The sequence below is a fragment of the Atheta coriaria genome, unplaced genomic scaffold (assembly GCF_025399875.1).
Source record: "Atheta coriaria isolate IRGN ID8LTWV9N9 unplaced genomic scaffold, Caltech_Dcor_3.1 hic_scaffold_5_pilon, whole genome shotgun sequence".
NCBI lineage: Eukaryota > Metazoa > Arthropoda > Insecta > Coleoptera > Staphylinidae > Dalotia > Dalotia coriaria.
Window position 1 is genome coordinate 8478007 of NW_027045447.1, and position 16441 is coordinate 8494447.

The following is a 16441-nucleotide window of genomic DNA, read 5'->3' on the forward strand; positions in this document are numbered from 1 at the left end:
TGCTTTGTAAATCATTAACCATTTTTTGCATTCATTTCTTAAACCTAGTTAGAAGTTTAGCGGCTTTGATACTTCATATACTACTTATTTAGTTTAGTTATACAAGATAGCAATATTATACTTCTGTACGTGTTCGTTATATATATTTTTTTAATAGGGTACCTTCAGGCAACGACCCTAGCATGGTTCAAATCCATGGAGCGGTAGAAGTGACTATTATTCAGGGCACCGTACGAGTGTAGCGGTAGAAGTGACTATTATTCAGGGCACCGTACGAGGGTAGCGGTTGAAGTCACTATTATTCAGGGCACCGTATGAGTGCATCGGTAGAAGTGACTCGTATTCAGTGCACCGTACAAAGGTAGCGGCAGAAGTGACTATTATTCAGGGCCCCGTACAAGAGTAGCGGTATAAGAATGAACTTGGCTCATATCTCGAGAACTATTCGCGGAATTAGCACGTTCTCCTCTGATTCTGATAGCGGGAGAGTCAATCTTAACGATACGCTATTGCTGCCTCCAGATATCCTGTGGGAAGTGTCTTAAAATCGCTCTGCAAATATTACTATTTTTTAATGTTTTATCGTGGAATTTGGCTCATATATCGGGAACTGTTCATGGAATTTGCACGTTCTCTTCTGATTCTGATACCCAGAGAGTTAATCTTACGGATATTCTATTGCCGCCCCCAGAAATCATGCGGGATGTGCCTGAAAATCGCACTGCAAATTTCACTATTTTTCAATTTTTTTTAAAGAGTCATCGTGGAAATTGTCTTATATCTCGGGAACTATTTGCAATATTTACACGTTCTCTTCAAATTCTAATAGTCAGAGAGTTAATCTTACGGATACGCTATTGTCGCCCCCAGAAATCATGCGGAAAGTGCCTGAAAATTGCTCTTCAAATTTCACTATTTTTCAACTTTTTAAAGTTTTATCGTGGAAAATAGTGATGCCAGCACGTAACCGCTTAACATACCCGATTTCATGTCTCTTTTTATCATTATATAAATTGTACTACACCTACATACCCGAATGTTTCTTTTTCAACTCGACGCGTTTATCGGGGTTTGTGCATAAACAACTTTGTTGTCGCTTTGAACCAGTTCCATGCTGCGCTTGTGCTACGATTGTTTGAACGTTTCAGTTCTTATTTGGAAATTAAAGAGATGTAATTTTAATTCATAAGAAAACATGGGCAAGGGGAGGTGCTTGATAATTTATTTCCACGATTTTCGAGATGCTAAGCGTAATATTCTCGTCTATCGTCGCGCTGTCGCACATTTTAGTTTAATTCATATCGCAGGTACCGCGTCTCCTACAATTCGTGCACAAAGTCGCGTGTCATCGTCGCGCCGCCTGCTTTGCGAATCTATTACAATTCGCCCACAATGTCGCGTACCGACTTTGCGCATCTATTGCTTTTACCTGCGGGGTTCATGCGGCAGGTGCAGAGTCTTGCTATGAACTGTCGCATCGTAAATTCCATTTATAGATGGCACTAGCATGAACTAAAAATTATAAAATAGGATTGTATTCGTTTTGAAGACAAATCTATTATCTGCGCTTGTGTATAAACAACTTTCTTATCGCATTCGCCGTGCGAAATGCTACGCGTAAGATTCTCGTCGCGCTGTCACATGCAGCACATTTTAGTTTCGTTTTTATCACAGGTACCGTGTGTATTGCAATATTTGCAATTCGTGCACAAGGTTGCGTGCCTTCGATGCGCCGCCGGCTTAGCGCACCTATTGCGTGTGCAGTTTCGGCATGGTCTATTGATGGATTGCAGCCAGTTTCGTACTGGTCTCTGCGGAATCCAGACGTATTTCGCGTATTTCTTTTTATCGGACTTCTATTTTCAAAGGTTGCATTATATTCGGTCATCAGTTGACTTAGTTGTTATATGCATCTGCAGTGTTTTGTTAATGATTAATTGTGCGTTTGATGTTTATATTTGAAATTACAATGCTGCGGTTTTAGAATTTGTCGGTTGTGACGTGGTCGGTCGCTAGATCAACCAGAAACATATTCGTGCTTAAGTAAGTAATTTTTACCTGACCATTGCGACACTCAGCACAGAAAGTTTGTTTTCCATTGTATGAAATGTTTTTGTTTTAACTTATGTATTAAATTGTTGAGGCACTTACATATTGAAACTCCATAATTATTGTAAAATAAAAGGATTTAACGATTATGTTTTTGTTTTAAATTACAGTATTTGCCGTACCCTTGCAATCCGATGAGCGCTGCATTTGTAAGTTCATAATTAAGTTATATTATTCGGTTAAATGTTTTAAGGACTTTCACCTGCGTGTATATTTCACTTAATGGTAATAGAGAAAACGGATCATATTGCGGGAGACTTTTTGAAATGTTCAAATTTTTCATCAGATTCTGAAGGCGCAAGAGGGGTTTTGTTGATTTTTTTGTTGATTTTGTTGAGTCTCATTCGGTGTACCATAGCTGGATGGCGATTGAAGTGACTCGTGTTTCGGGCACCGTATTCAATCGCGAATATTTCGTAAACTAAAAGAGATAAATAGGATCTGATCGCAGCGTTTTAATCTACGGACTATTCTCTATAAGATAGGATAGTTAAAACAGAAATCTGAGAGATGAAATTTTCATTCTTAAGAAAAAATTGCCAAGGGGGGGGTGCTTGATACTTTTTTTCGACGATTTTTGATAATTAATATCTCTTAAACGAAAAGAGATAGCAACCTAGGTATTGCTGATTATGAAAGATTGGAAAATTCTCTATCAGGTAAAAATATAAAATAAATATATTTCCATTAGTAAAAGGTTGAAAAACGCGACTAAAAGTGCTAAAAGTGACATTTTGCAAATTTTGCCCATTTTATTCAATCGCGAATATTTCGTAAACTAAAAGAGATAAATAGGATCTGATCGCAGCGTCTTAATCTACGGACTATTCTCTATAAGATAGGATAGTTAAAACAGAAATCTGAGAGATGAAATTTTCATTCTTAAGAAAAAATTGCCAAGGGGGGGGTGCTTGATACTTTTTTTCGACGATTTTTGATAATTAATATCTCTTAAACGAAAAGAGATAGCAACCAACAAATTGCTGATTATGAAAGATTCGAAAATTCTCTATCAGGTAAAAATATAAAATAAATATATTTCCATTAGTAAAAGGTTGAAAAACGCGACTAAAAGTGCTAAAAATTGACATTTTACAAATTTTGCCCATTTTGTTCAATCGCGAATATCTCGTAAACCAAAAGCGATAAATAGGATCTGATCGCAGCGTCTTAATCTACGGACTATTCTCTATAAGATAGGATAGTTAAAACAGAAATCTGAGAGATGAAATTTTAATTCTTAAGAAAAAATTGCCAAGGGGTGCTTGATACTTTTTCGACGATTTTTGATAATTGATATCTCTTAAACGAAAAGAGATAGCAACCAACAAATTGCTGATTATGAAAGATTGGAAAATTCTCTATCAGGTAAAAATATAAAATAAATATATTTCCATTAGTAAAAGGTTGAAAAACGCGACTAAAAGTGCTAAAAGTGACATTTTACAAATTTTGCCCATTTTATTCAATCGCGAATATCTCGTAAACCAAAAGCGATAAATAGGATCTGATCGCAGCGTCTTAATCTACGGACTATTCTCTATCAGATAGGATAGATAAAAAGGAAATCTGAGAGATGAAATTTTCATTCTTAAGAAAAAATTGCCAAGGGGGTGCTTGATACTTTTTTCGACGATTTTTGATAATTGATATCTCTTAAACGAAAAGAGATAGCAACCAACAACAAATTGCTGATTATGAAAGATTGGAAAATTCTCTATCAGGTAAAAATATAAAATAAATATATTTCCATTAGTAAAAGGTTGAAAAACGCGACTAAAAGTGCTAAAAGTGACATTTTACAAATTTTGCCCATTTTATTCAATCGCGAATATCTCGTAAACCAAAAGCGATAAATAGGATCTGATCGCAGTGTCTTAATCTACGGACTATTCTCTATCAGATAGGATAGATAAAAAGGAAATCTGAGAGATGAAATTTTCATTCTTAAGAAAAAATTTCCAAGGGGGGGTGCTTGATACTTTTTTCGACGATTTTTGATAATTGATATCTCTTAAACGAAAAGAGATAGCAACCAACAAATTGCTGATTATGAAAGATTGGAAAATTCTCTATCAGATAAAAATATAAAATAATTATATTTCCAATAGTAAAAGGTTGAAAAACGCGACTAAAAGTGCTAAAAAGTGACATTTTTCAATTTTTGCCCATTTTATTCAATCGCGAATATCTCGTAAACTAAAAGAGATAAATAGGATCTGATCGCAGCGTCTTAATCTACGGACTATTCTCTATCAGATAGGATAGTTAAAAAGGAAATCTGAGAGATGAAATTTTCATTCTTAAGAAAAAATTGCCAAGGGGGGGTGCTTGATACTTTTTTTCGACGATTTTTGATAATTAATATCTCTTAAACGAAAAGAGATAGCAACCAACAAATTGCTGATTATGAAAGATTGGAAAATTCTCTATCAGGTAAAAATATAAAATAAATATATTTCCATTAGTAAAAGGTTGAAAAACGCGACTAAAAGTGCTAAAAGTGACATTTTACAAATTTTGCCCATTTTATTCAATCGCGAATATCTCGTAAACTAAAAGAGATAAATAGGATCTGATCGCAGTGTCTTAATCTACGGACTATTCTCTATCAGATAGGATAGATAAAAAGGAAATCTGAGAGATGAAATTTTCATTCTTAAGAAAAAATTTCCAAGGGGGTGCTTGATACTTTTTTTCGACGATTTTTGATAATTGATATCTCTTAAACGAAAAGAGATAGCAACCAACAAATTGCTGATTATGAAAGATTGGAAAATTCTCTATCAGGTAAAAATATAAAATAAATATATTTCCATTAGTAAAAGGTTGAAAAACGCGACTAAAAGTGCTAAAAGTGACATTTTACAATTTTGCCCATTTTATTCAATCGCGAATATCTCGTAAACTAAAAGAGATAAATAGGATCTGATCGCAGCGTCTTAATCTACGGACTATTCTCTATCAGATAGGATAGTTAAAACGGAAATCTGAGAGATGAAATTTTCATTCTTAAGAAAAAATTGCCAAGGGGGGGTGCTTGATACTTTTTTTCGACGATTTTTGATAATTAATATCTCTTAAACGAAAAGAGATAGCAACCAACAAATTGCTGATTATGAAAGATTCGAAAATTCTCTATCAGGTAAAAATATAAAATAAATATATTTCCATTAGTAAAAGGTTGAAAAACGCGACTAAAAGTGCTAAAAATTGACATTTTACAAATTTTGCCCATTTTGTTCAATCGCGAATATCTCGTAAACCAAAAGCGATAAATAGGATCTGATCGCAGCGTCTTAATCTACGGACTATTCTCTATAAGATAGGATAGTTAAAACGGAAATCTGAGAGATGAAATTTTAATTCTTAAGAAAAAATTGCCAAGGGGGGGTGCTTGATACTTTTTTTCGACGATTTTTGATAATTAATATCTCTTAAACTAAAAGAGATAGCAACCAACAAATTGCTGATTATGAAAGATTGGAAAATTCTCTATCAGGTAAAAATATAAAATAATTATATTTCCAACAGTAAAAGGTCGAAAAACGCGACTAAAAGTGCTAAAAGTGACATTTTTCAATTTTTGCCCATTTTATTCAATCGCGAATATCTCGTAAACTAAAAGAGATAAATAGGATCTGATCGCAGCGTCTTAATCTACGGACTATTCTCTATCAGATAGGATAGTTAAAACGGAAATCTGAGAGATGAAATTTTAAGTCTTAAGAAAAAATTGCCAAGGGGGGGTGCTTGATACTTTTTTTCGACGATTTTTGATAATTGATATCTCTTAAACTAAAAAAGATAGCAACCAACAAATTGCTGATTATGAAAGATTGGAAAATTCTCTTTCAGATTAAAATATAAAATAATTATATTTCCAACAGTAAAAGGTCAGAAAACGCCACTAAAAGTACTAAAAAGTGACATTTTTCAATTTTTGCCCATTTTATTCAATCGCGAATATCTCGTAAACTAAAAGAGATAAATAGGATCTGATTGCACCGTCTTAATCTACGGACTATTCTCTATCAGATAGGATAGTTAAAACGGATATCTGAGAGGTGAAATTTTAATTCATATTAAAAAATGGGCAAGATTTTCGAGATGGTACCGCGTGTATTGCAATGCGTGCACAAGGTCGCGTGCTATCGTCGCGTCGCCTGCTTTGCGCATCTATTGCAATTCGCGCACACGGTCGTGTGTGTGGGGCTCATGCGGCAGGTTCAGAGTCTTGCTGTGAACTGTCGCATCGTAGATTCTATTCAGAGATGGTACTAGCATAAACTAAAAAATAGAATTGTATTCGTTTCGAAGACAAATCTATTATCAGCGTTTGTGTATAAACAACTTTCTTATTGCATTTGCCGTGCGAGATGCTACGCGTAAGATTCTCGTCGCGCTGTCGCATGCAGCAAATTTTAGTTTAGTTCTTATCACAAGTACCGTGTCTATTGCAAGTCGCGCACAAGGACGCGTGTCATCGACGCGCCGTCGGCTTTGCGCATCTATTGCTTTCTTATCAGATACTGTCGCGTTGTTGCTTGCACAGTTTGCAGCCAGTTTCGTGCCGGTCTCTGTTTGATCCACATGTATTTTACACGACTCGTATTGTTTGTCCGGACATTTACTTTCCAAATTCGCATTATATTTGATCATCAATCGACTATAGTAATGTTATTTACTGTTTGCGCGTATATAGTCCATACATGCCGGTTAAGTGTATCGCCCCCATGTTGATTTGATATTCATCATGAGGATGAGCCATCGTGCTGGTGTAAGTAACTTTTAACCAAACAGCACAGATTGTTTGTTTTTCTCTGCTGTGTGATTATAATATTGCTCAACCGTATGAAATATTTTTGTTTTAACTTGATTTTTTTTCTTTTTATTTACAGTATTTGCTGTGCCTTGGAGTCCATGAGTTTTGCATTGGTGAGTTTATAATTTAATTATATTTTTCGTTTTAATTTCTGCGTCCTCCATTACTTTGTATTTACGTTGTTTTGATTTATCGCGTTCTACCGTGTGTTGCAAATACATAAGATAGTCGCGTACCCGCTGATCTCAAAACTGTTTAGTTTTCAAAAGCGCGTAAGGGGTTGTACGTGTTGAAGATGCAATACAGATTGCCAATCTACAATCCGTTCCTCTCTATTTCATTTAGTATCAGTATTCGTTTGTGTATAAACACGTTTTCGTGTCGCATTTATATCATTTTATACTTCGCGTAGAAGTTTTATTGCATGTTTTGTCTCTGCTTTATTTTATCATTACTTGCACGCAATGTTCTAACTATCGTTTTCTTCTCTGTTTTAGCAATTGCCTTCGAGTTCCGATGCCTGACTTACTAGCTAAGTTAGAATTCGAATTTCATTCGCTTCGTCGTTCGACTCCCGATTTAAAATAAAATAAATATTGACAGCCCTTCCCGCATTTCCGCTTAACAATGTTATTTATTTCACAGATTTTATCATCTTCAACAATAGTTCTGAGTGTTGCAACGAGTGTAATACTGGTATGTGGTATGTGTAACTAAGTGTTTGTTTTGTACTTATCCCCACGTGCTGGTAATATGTACGTTTTTTAATCACTGAACGCGAGCTGGGCGTCACACAAACTCGAGCGGGGTGTCTAGAGTTGTAGAATTAAATTCTACGTCGGGTTGTATTTGTTAGCGGTAGAAGTGACTCGATTCAGGGTACCTTACGAGGCTAGCGGTAAAAGTGACTCGTGTTCAGGGCACCGTATGGACCCGGTGAAAATTTGCATTAAAAATACATGAAATGTTTGTATTTTTTCGTGTTTGCACTCGATCTTGGCGTCTCAATAATTTCAGCGTGGCATCAAAAGATGCGGAATTAAATTCTCCGTCGGGTGGTATTTGTTTAATGCAGGAATTCGACCTGCAACCCGCGAAAATTTGCATTAAAAGATGATTTACTCACCGTTTTTCGTGCAATGTTTGAATTTTTCGGGTTTGCACGAGATTTTTGCGTCCCAATAACTTTAGCGCAGCATCAAAAGATGCGGAATTAAATTCTCCGTCGGGTGGTATTTGTTTAATGCAGGAATTCGACCTACAACCCGCGAAAATTTGCATTAAACGGTGATTTACTCACTCTTTTTCGTGCAATATTTGTATTTTTTCGGGTTTGCACGCGATCTTGGCGTCCCAATAATTTCGGCGCGGCATCAAAAGATGCGGAATTAACTTCTCCGTCGGGTGGTATTTGTTTGATGCACGAATTCGACCTGCAACTCGCGAAAATTTGCATAAAAAGTGATTTACTCACTCTTTTTCGTGCAATATTTGTATTTTTTCGGGTTTGCACGCGATCTTGGCGTCCCAATAATTTCGGCGCGGCATCAAAAGATGCGGAATTAACTTCTCCGTCGGGTGGTATTTGTTTGATGCACGAATTCGACCTGCACTCGCGAAAATTTGCATAAAAAAGGGATTTACTCACCGTTTTTTTGCAATGTTTGTATTTTTTCGGGTTTGCACGCGATCTAAGCGTTTCAATAGCTTCGGCGTGGCATCAAAAGATGCGGAATTAAATTCTCCGTCGGGTGGTATTTGTTAGATGCGGGAATTCGACCTGCAACCCATAAAAATTTGCATTTAAAGGTGGTTTACTCACCGTTTTCGTGCAATGTTTGTATTTTTCGGGTTTGCACGCGATCTAGGGGCGTAATAATTTCAGCGCGGCATCAAGAGATGCGGAATTAAATTCTTCGTCGGGTGGTATTTGTTAGATGCAGGAATTCCACGTGCAACCCGCTAAAATTTGTATTAAAAGGTGATTTACTCACCGTTTTTCGTGCAATATTTGTATTTTTTCGGGTTTGCACGCGATCTTAGGATGTCAATAATTTCGGCGTGGCATCAAAAGATGCGGAATTAAATTCTCCGTCGGGTGGTATTTGTTAGATGCAGGAATTCCACCTGCAACCCGTGAAAATTTGTGTTAAAAATAATTTACTCACCGTTTTTCGTGCAATGTTTGTATTTTTTCGGGTTTGTACTCGATTTTGGCGTCGCAATAACTTCAGCATGGCATCAAAAGATGCGGAATTAAATTCTCCGTCGGGTGGTATTTGTTAGATGCAGGAATTAGACTTGCAACCCGGGAAAATTTGTATTAAAAGGTGATTTACTCACCGTTTTTCCTGCAATGTTTGTATTTTTTTGAGTTTGCACACGATCTTAGCATCTCAATAGCTATAGCGTGACATCAAAAGATGCTGAATTAAATTCTCCATCACGTAGGGTGGTAGTAGGGTAATGGGAGTCAGCGGGTAATGGGAGTCACCCATATATCCACGAAACAATAGTTACGAGTAACGCGTAAACGGTGTTCCTACCTCCGTTCTGGCCCCCCAGTGCCACCCCCGACAAATCATGCAAATCGGTGCGTGTATCATTGAGATACGCCAATATTTTATTTTTGAGCTCCGCTGATCTAATTTTACGTCCACGCAAATTAGAAGATAAGTGTCGAATATCTTGCAATATTCGAATCAAACTTTTATATAGTCTTAGTTAAACATTCAAAATCGTGATGTGCAGTTCAGATTACATTAATGTTTTGAAGAAATATTTTTTTTTGTTTTTTTTTTTCACAATATTGCAATTGTGGGCAATGGGAGTCATGCGACTCCCAATGGACGTTTTTGTCTTTAGTCCGCTCTAAATGGCCTATAAAAAGCAATGTGACTTATTTTTCAATAGCCTTCTTGCAGAAACGATACTGCAGGAAAGTAACAAAACTTATGATTCCAATATTGGCACTGATGACTTATGCCAGGGCGATGAGGATGAAGATTTGGAAAACTGATGTCTAATGTGCAACGATTTAAAAAAAAAACAATTAAATGTGGTTCAGATGCACTTCATGTGGGCTATGAGCTCATGTGAAATGCACTGGGTGGGACTTTGCGGAATATTATGTCCGCGATACCTGCTAGATTTCGTTTGATTCCGATTGTCCCCAGGGTGACCACCATTACCCGCATGTCGGTGTAATGGGAGTCAAATCTGTTTTTTTTTTAAACTTTAATAATATCCAAAATTGATTGTCAAAGTGACTGAAAATTATTTCAAATAATAGGTATTTAAGTAAACAATGCTTATAAGCGATTGCAACAAGTATTTTGTTTATAATTTAAATTATATTTGAGTTCTCCCTTAAGTGACCCCCATTACCCTCTTTTACGTAGTAATTGTTTCATGCAGGAATTTGACCTGCAACCTGCGTAAATTTGAACATTACGACTAATATAGGTTTGATTTATTGCATGGTGTACAAAAGTGGGTGGGTGTAACTTCTAACGCTACCTTCGTACGGTGCCTTGAATGGGAGTCACTTCTACCGCTACCTTCGTACGGTGCCCTAAATGAGAATCTTTATGGCTCCTGTAAAAATAATTAATTTAATTTATGTTTACATAAATATTTTCCAGTTGTTGGATGAAGCATTGACTCATCCTGAGATGACCAAGTCTATCAATAGGGATCAACTGGAGAGGTTCCGTGGTACTGGTGGAGGAGTCCGTATTGAGGATTATGTTTTAATTACTGAAGATGGATGTGTCAACTGGACCTAAGTTCCAAGAACGTATGTTATATTTTGGCAATTTATAATATTTTATATTTTACTATTCTGTTATTCATTCTGGTTTATAGTGTACAAGAAATTGAAGATTGGATGCCGGTGTTGATGATGATTCCAAACGCGATTGAATGAATTTACAACATCTTGAAGCTGTTATTGTTATCATTTTTGTTTATTTTGTTAAAAGTTATAAAAAAAGAATTATATAATTGCATATTATTATCCTGTTTTCTTGCTTGTATTGTTGAAAATGCTGTATACATTAAGAAATTGAGTTTGTGATTGTGTATATTCTACATGTTTGAATAAAAAGGTAGTTTTATATTTTGACTATAAATTTTTATCGTTTTATTTGTTCCAAACGGAGAACTTAGCTCGCAACATCGTTACTCCTTTATTTAATCCATAAATCCATAAATATGCCAAATAGTTCAAAATCAATTTTATATTGTATCAATATTAATTTAAAAAAGGTATTACTAGTGTCATCTGTCTATTAGTAACGAAACTACGCAGCTATTCAAGATTGCTGGAGATTCAGCCTACTGCACTTTCTGCGATCCTAATATTCAAAAGAATTTTATGTATAATTTCACTGGAATTTCTCGACAAAATTTTTTGTGCCATTTTTTGTTGTTTTTCAATAAGGATGCCATCTTGTCCAGAATTCTTCAAGGATCAAGAATATGTAGTTCTTTTTTTTCTAGCCCTTCTAGTTGTCGAGATAATTACTATTTAATCTTCATAAATTAGACTATTCCGACATGATACACGTATTTTATTATAATTGCAAATAGGGCCTAAACGGTTAATGCTAGCAAAAAACTTTACTAAAATAATCGATGTAGAATTAAATTATATATCAGCCGCCTCAAACAGAATTTCAAAATTCCAACTTTTAATTTTCAACATAAAAAAGAGAAATCTTTTGCCTTTTTTATAACAAAAACTTTTCTTTAAAAATTTTTTGTGCCCATTTCTTCATTTTGAGAAAAATATGCCATCTTGTCTAGAATTCTTCAAGGATCAAGAATATGTAGTTATTTTTATTCTAGCCCTTTTAGTTGTCGAGATAGCCTAATTTATGAAGATTAAATGGTAATTATCTCGACAACTAAAAGGGCTAGAATAAAAATAATTACATATTCTTGATCCTTGAAGAATTCTGGACAAGATGGCATCATTATTGAAAACCACAAAAAAAAAAAATTTTTAAAGAAAAGATTTTGTTATAAAAAAGGCAAAAGATTTCTCTTTTTTATGTTGAAAATTAAAAGTTGGAATTTTTAAATTTTGTTTTCGGATTATGATTGATAATTTAATTCTACATCGATAATTTTAGTAACTTTTTTGGTTTATGCTAACCGTTTAGGCCCTATTTGCAATTTTAATGAAAACAACATTCGACATAAAAAAGAAAAATGTTTTGCCTTTTTTATGACGAAATCTTTTTTCAGCAAATGCAGGTTCTGTAATAATTGAAATTTTTAAATTCTGCTTTCGGATTTTGAAAGTAGATTAAATTCAGAATCGGAAACTAGTAACACACTTATAGATTAAGGCCCTATTGGCATGTAAAATACAATTCTTTAATTAAAATTGCAAATACAGTCTACATAGTCAATGTTAAAAAAATAATTACATAAATAGTCGATATAGAAGTTTAGCTTACAAAATTCGAAAACAGAATTCAAAAATTCCAATTATACAGAAGCAACACTTGCTGATAAATGAATTTTAAACATTAATTTTACCCGCCATTACCATTTACCGCCAGAACTATATCAGCCTCCTTACACTTTCTGCGATCCGAATACCAAAACTGAGGTTTCGACTGTTTCGAGTCCAAATTTTGTGTCATTTTGCCTCCCAGAGTCGACAAAATAATGATTGAATATTAGGAGAGCAGAAAGTTGAGGAGGCTGATAAAGTTTTCGCGGTAACTAGTAATGTGCTGCCTCTAGTGGCAAAGGGTCGAAGCTGAAAACTTTCAGTAGTTTCAGTTGCCAATAAACAGATGGCGCTAGCATGCACTTTTTAAAATAAATGGTTTAAAGGATCGTTTAATATGTGATCGGGTTGAAATAACAGAACAAATTAAAATCAGAAATACTTAAACAATATTATTTATTAAAGAAAACACACGAGTATTAATTTTGGAATACATTTGTGTAATAATCACAAAAGTTAATTAAGATAATAATAAAGAAATTAAATATTAACAATATGATGCAAGAATGGTCCATCTACGATGTCAGACTCAGGTGCAAAATCCCTAAAACAAGCAAAAATTAGTCCTTCGAACAGAAAAATGCAATTTTGGGGGCCAATTTGGGACATAATCACAAAAGTTATTTAGGCAAATGATAAAGAAATTTAATACTTACATTCTGATGCAATAATGATCGTTCTGCAATGTCAGACTCAGGTGCCAAATCCCTAAAACAGGGTAAAATTAGTCCTCCGAACATAAAAATGCAATTTTGGGGGTCAATTTGTACGATAATCATAAAAGTTATTTAGGAAAATGATAAAGGAATTAATTATTTACAATCTGTTACTAGAATGGTCCTTCTACGATGTCAGACTCAGGTGCAAAATCCCTAAAACCATCAAAAATTAGTCCTTCGAACATTTAAAATGCAACTTTGGGGTCAATTTGTGAGATAATCACAAAAGTTACTTAGGAAAATGATAAAGAAATGTAATACTTACATTCTGATGTAACAATGGTCCTTCTACGATGTCAGACTCAGGTGCAAAATCCCTAAAACCATCAAAAATTAGTCCTTCGAACATAAAAATGCAATTTTGGGGGTCAATTTGTACGATAATCACAAAAGTTATTTAGGAAAATGATAAAGGAATTAATTATTTACAATCTGTTACTAGAATGGTCCTTCTACGATGTCAGACTCAGGTGCAAAATCCCTAAAACCATCAAAAATTAGTCCTTCGAACATAAAAATGCAATTTTGGGGGTCAATTTGTCCGATAATCACAAAAGTTATTTAGAAAAATGATAAATAAATTAATTATTTACAATCTGTTACTAGAATGGTCCTTCTACGATGTCAGACTCAGGTGCAAAATCCCTAAAACCATCAAAAATTAGTCCTTCAAACATAAAAATGCAATTTTCGGGGTCAATTTGTGAGGTAATCACAAAAGTTACTTAGGAAAATGATAAAGAAATGTAATACTTACATTCTGATGTAACAATGGTCCTTCTACGATGTCAGGCTCAGGTGCAAAATTCCTAAAACCATCAAAAATTAGTCCTTCGAACATAAAAATGCAATTTTCGGGGTCAATTTGTAGGATAATCACAAAAGTTATTTAGGAAAATGATAAAGAAATATAATACTTACAATCTGATGCAAGAGTGGTCCTTCTACGATGTTTGACTAAGGTGCAAAATCCCTAAAACCAGGAAAAATTAGTCCTTCGAACACAAAAATGCAATTTTGGAGATCAATTTGTAGGATAATCACAAAAGTTATTTAAGAAAATGATAAAGGAATTAATTACTTACAATCTGATAGTAGAATGGTCCTTCTACGATGTCAGACTCAGGTGCAAAATCCCTAAAACCATCAAAAATTAGTCCATCGAACATAAAAATGCAATTTTGGGGATCAATTTGTGACGATAATCACAAAAGTTATTTAGGAAAATGATAAAGAAATTTAATACTTACAATCTGATGCCAGAATGGTCCTTCTACGATGTCAGACTCAGGTGCAAAATCCTAAAACCATCAAAAATTAGTCCTTCGAACATAAAAATGCAATTTTGGGGATCAATTTGTAGGATAATCACAAAAGTTATTTAAGAAAATGATAAAGGAATTAATTACTTACAATCTGATACTAGAATGGTCCTTCTACGATGTCAGACTCAGGTGCAAAATCCCTAAAACCATCAAAAATTAGTCCTTCGAACATAAAAATGCAATTTTGGGGATCAATTTGTACGATAATCACAAAAGTTATTTAGGAAAATGATAAATAAATTTAATACTTACACTTTGATGCCAAAATGGTCCTTCAACGATGTCAGGCTCAGGCACAAAATCCCTAAAACCATCAAAAATTAGTCCTTCGAACATAAAAATGCAATTTTGCTAGTCAATTTGTTAGATAATCACAAAAGTTATTTAAGAAAATGATAAATAAATTTAATACTTACAATCTGATGCAAGAGTGGTCCTTCTACGATGTTTGACTAAGGTGCAAAATCCCTAAAACCAGCAAAAATTAGTCCTTCAAGCATAAAAACGCAATTTTGGGGGTCAAATTGTGAGGTAGTCACAAAAGTAATTTAGAAAAATGATATAGAAATTCAATACTTACATTCTGATGCAAGAATGGTCCTTCTACGATGTCAGACTCAGGTGCAAAATCCCTAAAACAAGCAAAAATTAGTGCTTCGTATCACAAAAATGCAATTTTCCTTATCAATTAATAAGCTGATAACCAAAATATTTTATGAAGATGATAAAGAAATTTAATACCAGCAATCGTATGCAAGAATGGCTCTTCTATGATGTTGGGCTCAAGTGCAAAATCCCTAAAACAAGAAAAGCATTAGTACTTTGAAACACAAAAAGGTAATTTTTGTTGCTAATTAATGAACTCATCACAATAGTTGTATATGGAAATGATTAAAAAATTAAATACTTACAATCTGATGCAAGAATGGTTCTCCTACGACGTCGGGCTCAATTGCAAAACTAGTCCTAACCCTAGAACTAAAACAAGTGGACACGCGCACATCGCACAACTGCGCACCAACGACTAAATCGAAAAAAACAACAACAAACACGCATGCTGATAATACTGCTGCACCTAGTTACACTCAGAGTAAACAGGAACCTGTAACACAACCGTAATAACAGTAGGTTGGCAAGTCATTTCCAATTGCAACTTGATGATAATTGTTATTTCAAAGGAAAATGTATCCTGATGTAATGATGTTGTATGTTTTTGACGCCTTCTTAACAAATAATAAAATAAAAATTTTGGAAGGGCCGTTGCAAATAAATTAACTACTTACCATTGTTAGGTAGAAGGAAACTGGTATGTTATAAATAAAACAATAGACTGAAATTATTCCAAACGTTTATAAGCAAATACATAGCAGTCTATAAAAAAATCAGCAACAATAACCCGTCCAATTCATACAACTTCACAATCTGTTTTCCATGTAAACGCAAAGCATTTCTGAATAAAAATTGAATTAAAACGTTAGACATATCATATCATTTGGAGTGCACAGGTAAAGCCACACTCCTTTGCTTCATTTCTTGGACTCTTGGTCACATATAAATCACTTTCGAAAATATAAACATACGCAGTCATATTATATCATTATATAAAGGGCAAAGATGAATTTTAACTTAACATATACAATATCATTAACACCATCATAATATACTTTAGTTTCTTTAATTTTTTTTGCTGCATTTTTATTTGGTTTGTGTGTCTCCTCGAATAATGTACTCATTGAACTATTTTAAGTTAATATCTTGGTCTTAATATTACACTTGATAATCATATACTTTAGCGTTTTATTAGTTACAGAATACACTTTTACTTTGTTGTGTGACAAACAAGTTTCATCGAGAGCGTGTATGTGTGTGAGTGGGTTTTGATTTGTTCGAATATTGCACGCTTCATATGGGAACACACTCAGTTTCCAGTTACGGG

General features: G+C 34.4%; 2 long non-coding RNA genes across 13 annotated transcripts; one reads left to right on the plus strand and one right to left on the minus strand.

Annotated features, from left to right (window-relative positions):
* The first annotated feature begins 1746 nt into the window (after window positions 1–1746).
* LOC135792151 (uncharacterized) lies at window positions 1747–11067 on the plus strand. Of its 2 annotated transcripts, none has more exons than XR_010548203.1 (5): window positions 1747–2043; window positions 2220–2258; window positions 7432–7637; window positions 10579–10733; window positions 10802–11067. It is a non-coding gene; the product is annotated as an uncharacterized lncRNA (long non-coding RNA). The 2 variants fall into 2 exon arrangements; XR_010548202.1 differs by having other exon boundaries at window positions 1753–2043; window positions 7432–7630.
* A 1773-nt stretch (window positions 11068–12840) lies between these two features.
* Window positions 12841–15566, minus strand: LOC135792550 (uncharacterized). 11 transcript variants are annotated; one of them, XR_010548379.1, is made up of 12 exons: window positions 15417–15566; window positions 15247–15302; window positions 15086–15137; window positions 14922–14973; window positions 14758–14809; window positions 14594–14645; window positions 13774–13825; window positions 13610–13661; window positions 13446–13497; window positions 13282–13333; window positions 13118–13169; window positions 12841–13005 (listed from the first exon to the last, which is right to left on the minus strand). It is a non-coding gene; the product is annotated as an uncharacterized lncRNA (long non-coding RNA). The 11 variants fall into 11 exon arrangements; XR_010548369.1 differs by lacking the exons at window positions 14594–14645; window positions 14758–14809 and adding an exon at window positions 13938–13989; XR_010548380.1 differs by lacking the exon at window positions 13610–13661.
* Between the last annotated feature and the right edge of the window lie 875 nt (window positions 15567–16441).